Raw genomic sequence first — 5,139 nt, forward strand, 5'->3', positions numbered from 1 at the left:
TTACCTTATAGCTTTTAATTCCTTATAGGAACTAACGCTTATATCTTCCACTCCCTTATAGAAACTAATGCCCTATAGCTTCCGTTCTCCTATTTCCAGATCTATAAGCAATTTACCTACGCTATAGCCTACTATATAGGCCTTATTATTATAGGAGTAAGTAAGTAATTTTAAGAAAGTAATAAGTAATAATGTTACAGCTACAAAATTTATAAAATATTTAACGCTGTATATATATAAGCGAATCTACGCGTATAAGTTTATATTTTTAACTAATCTAGTACCTTTAAAGTCACTTTTAAAATCTTAATTTAACGTAAAAGCCTTGCCTAAATGCTTATATATAAGTTTCTCCCCCTTACTTTTAGCTAAGCCGTAACTAATTTATATAGTGTTCTTAATCTAACATAGTATATTAGCACTAGCCTTAAAACTCTCTCTTAAATATTACCTTGCCTATCTTCTGTTTAATTAATGGTTTAAAAGCCGCTCTATATCTTTTTTAGAGATATTAGTAGTAGCATTGGCTTACTTTAGGAAGGTCTTCTATACTTACTCTCTTACTAGTCTCTTTAGCTCGTTATATCTAAGTGTAAGATGTATTCTGCTCTATATAGCTGCATTAAATATAGTAATTCTATTTATTATAAGAAATATAATGCCTTAGAAATACTTTATTTATTATAGGAAGACGGATACTAGGCTATTACGTTAGATATTATTTAAAGTTCTTTCTATAAGAAAGATATCGGCCTTATCTAAAAAAAGGACAGCGCTCTAGCGGTAAACGTTTTCAACTATTAGAGCTAGGTTTTGTTCTAAATAGGCTAGATCCGTATTAAGGTCTCCTATATAAGCCTTTTTATAGTTAGACTAGTATATAAATATACTTATAAAGGGGAACAAACCACATAGAGGGGTTTCCTCTGAGATTTAGCAAGTGCTTTAGCTGTTAATGTCTTTTCTACCCTAAATAGGCCACTAAAACGGTCAGCCTTTAAAACAGCTAATGCCTTGCTAGAAAACTTACTATAGTAAGAAAACTAGGCCTTTCCCCTTCCCTTTAATTATATTATTAAACTTTAATTTCCTAGACCTAGATTAGTAGCTCTTTATAAGTCCTTAAAGCACTATTTTCTTATCCTTCTTAATTGCGAGTGACTTAAATACTAAGGCATTCTATTTAATGTCCTTAATGTTAGCGACAGTAAATTCACCTATTGGTGCTTGTATTAGTATATATAATTTACTAGCTCTAGAAAAAGAGTATAGAAAGCCTAACCCTATTTTTTGTCTGCTAAACTAAAGGCCAGGGCTGTTAGTAGACAGATTAGGTACTTATTGTCTCCTATCTCCTTAGGAACTAAACCCTAATTCTTTACTTCGCCTTGCCAATTTGTCCCTTAATTAATTACGCTTATTCCATATACATCTATAGCGATTAGCTGCTTGCTATAGTTGGGATTCTAATAATAAAATGCTATTACGTCTACTATAATACGGCCGCTTATAGAAAATCTTAACGGGCTATCTTTGGTCTAGAAAAACGCGATCCCTTTATATTTACGGTGGTTAATGCCTCTTAAAGACACGAACTTCTGGCCATTACTAATAAGATCCTGCTTTATCTCGGCTTATCTTTTATAACGCTCTAGCGGAAATACCTTAAGAGACATAATTTTTATAGTTAAACGGAATTCCGGAATAGAGAGGGTAGTTTTTACCTCGCTAAACGCCTTCCTATTATAGCTAAAATAGTAATAGTTAAGTTCGAAGCTCTTTTTGCTAAAAAGTGAGGTTTTAAAGTTGCCTAAATTATATATAAGGCATCTTAATTAATCCGAGCCTTTGCAAATCGTAAGGACGTATATATTTGGTTTAAATAAGGCCTAAAGGAGATTGAAATTAATTTCGCCATAGTCTAGAAGCGGTAGGAGACTATTAGTTATAGGCGCGAAATAGTCTTTAAGGAATCTTAGTAACCCCTAAAGGTGCCTAGCGCTAATTAAATTGGGAGAAAGACTCTTCTAGTATGTTTTTAACTAGGGTAGGAAATTAAATATAAGGTTTATAAGGATTTAGAAGTTAAATTAGAATAAGCTATATCTATAAAAAGGTCCACTTACTATAGGCTTGTCTTCCCGAAGGGAGATGGCTTATATACCGCTTAGCACCACCTATAAGGCGTCTCTTACTTCTCCTAAATTTATACCTAGGTATATGCTATAGTCTTTCTTATCCTTTTTTAGCTTAAAAGTTAGTATCTAAGTTAATATATTTAAAGGCACCTAAGAAATAGACTAAATTTCTTCCGAAGGACATAAATGTACTAATTATATATATTATGTTTACTTAATATATTCGGCGAAGTCTCTATAGTCTTATACTGGCAGCTTTGTTTATCCTAGCTATATTAAACGCTATATTAGCGTATTTCTAAGTATATTTTAGGGATTCCGCGAGCATATATCTTATTTAACACCTTAACTTTAACCTTGGAGCCTCTTACTTAGGGTATCTCTTTAACCCCTAAACTTAGGGAAGGTAAAGGAGGTAGAGAAGGTGGAGGAGGTAGAGGGGGTTAGGCCGCTTAGACTATCTTTAATATAGCTACGAGCATTTTAACTGTAAGATACTGCGCTAACTGCCTATAATGCGGATACGTTTAGCTTAAGCTACCGGAGGGTATATTTATGCCGTTATAAGGCAGCGAAGGCGCTAGCGTAACTGGCTTAGATATAACTAGCATTATTACTCTATAAAGCTTTGGTAACGTAATACTAATTTAAAGTATAAAGTTGGAGTAAGGGGCTAAGTGTAGATAATATCATTTCTTTAAAAGATCCGCTTTTTTTATACCCTTTAATAGGACCTAAGCTGCTACTGTGCCGCGAATGTTTACTAGAACCCGCCTTATGCTATATAAATACTTCCCCCTATTTATCCTAGGAGACGCTATATTAATATTATATCTAATATAGTATAGAACTTAACTAAGTAAAGGTGTATAGTTTTGCTATAACTACAAAAACAGAACCATGGCTTGTATTCGGTATCTTAGTTTTAATACTAGAGTGACGTAAAAGGAGATATAATAGACACGCAGTTATATATATAGTAGAGGCTTATAGCTATCTAATATTATTTAAACTAAAAATAATGCGGAAAGGAATATAATTGGGGCCCCATTACCTATCTAGGCTATATAAATTCTGTGGACCTAATATATAGGAGCTAGGTAGATGTCTTAATTAAAGTAAAGAGTATATGCGGAATAGGAATAACTATAGGTGTGCCGCCACGATTGGTCTAAACTCGCTAGGCTCTGCTAAGTTTTATCCCGTCCTACTTATCCCGCCCTACCCTATCCTTTAAATCTCCTTCTCGTCCTTCCTGTCCTTCCCGTCCCCTCTTATCCTTCTTATCCCTGTCCCATCTGTCCGTCTTTAATTTCACTATATCCTTAAAATTTATAGAATAGAATAACTGGCTAATTAAAAAACTTAGAAAAGAATTAGCGATATTTAATAACGATACGAGTTTATTACTCTTAAATTAGGATTCTGCATTTAAATTATATTATAATTTACTAGGAGAGGATACGGGAAGGTTAGCGAAGCGATTATTATTACGTTATAGTGTAAGGCTATAAGCACGTAAACTTTTAATAGACGTTTTCCAATCCTTAGGTCCTAAAGTATTTCTCTTATTTACCTTAGTAGTATCTATTTTAAAGCTAAGTAAAATAGCGCCTTAGATCCGCTTACCTAAAATTTAAAGTTGGTAGAAGACTGCCCCGCACTTACTAGGACTAGCTGTAGTTACAAAGGAACTTTATAAGGCTAATTTAATTAGCACTTTAATTTTATTATTTTAGAAAAGTCGGTTTTTATAGGTGACTATTGCCACCAGTAGAGAAACTCTTTTATCCTAAATAACTTTATTACTAATTCTTAACAGAGTAAGGCCGATTATAAAGTACGCATCCTCCTTTGTCTAAGACGCATTTATTAGCCTTTAGTTTATAACCTTATAAAACGGATCTAGACATAAGGAGTACTTTATCTCAAAAACATCCTCTTTTAGACGTTAATCTTTCCATGGGTATAAAAGGCCTTTTATTTTAAACAAATTGTTAATAATTCTTATTAGAGGAATACTTAATACTAATTAAAGATGTTTAGTTACCAGAGAGGCTTTCTAAAGCTCCACTTTCCTAAGACGCGAATTAAACGCTTAGTATACTAGTTTTAAACGCTTATTAACTAACTGCTTATTTATCTTAGAAGGAGATTTATTACATAAAGAAAGCACCCTCTTATCTAAAAATTAAAAAAAAAGGGTTAAACACCTTTTTCTAAAATTTAGTGTGTTTAATGCTTATCTAAAATAGATACCTCTCCTAAGAGTTCTTCTAGCGCCACTATACTAGCGTATCGTTAAGTTATAAACAAACCATTATTAAAGCGTCCCCGGTTAAAATTATAGCAGATTTTAGGTCTATAAACGACCCTTAATAAAATATCGCTTATGGTTAATATTAATAGGATATTTAGTATTGCCAGGGTAGGGCTAGTACTATTCTTTCTTATTTACGAGGCGCTATATAATTAAAAACCTCCCTAAGCTATTTCGTACTAGGATAAGGACGAGCAATTTATAGAGAAAGGAAAAGGAGAGTAGAGGACTAGCGGTTATAAATTGCCTGTCTATATATATGCTAAAAGTGGATAATAAGGACGCTCTTTTAGTACTTAGGATCGGCTACAAGGATAGGTGGAATATCTTTAATTTATTCGGTTTGGGAGACCTAGATACTCTAAAGTTTTAGGAAAATACTATAAAAGAAGCTAGAGATTAACTCTTATTTATAAATAAATGGCATATATTGCTTTAGATTACTACTTATTACTATCTCTTCTCTAACTTAATCCGTGCCCTTATTATATAATATTTATACCTAGTAAGAACCTCTCTTATTACTTATCTATCTTTTATACCTAAAGCTTTAACTAGCTTCCCTTTGCCGTCTTTAATATTATATAATATGCCTTTAAATGTTATAGTTATGTCCTCCGTTATTTTAAATTTATAAGCTCTAATCGCCTCCTATTTCCTACTAAGCGCCTTATCCCTAGC

Source organism: Cenococcum geophilum (assembly GCF_001692895.1).
Source record: "Cenococcum geophilum 1.58 unplaced genomic scaffold K441scaffold_26, whole genome shotgun sequence".
Classification (NCBI taxonomy): domain Eukaryota; kingdom Fungi; phylum Ascomycota; class Dothideomycetes; order Gloniales; family Gloniaceae; genus Cenococcum; species Cenococcum geophilum.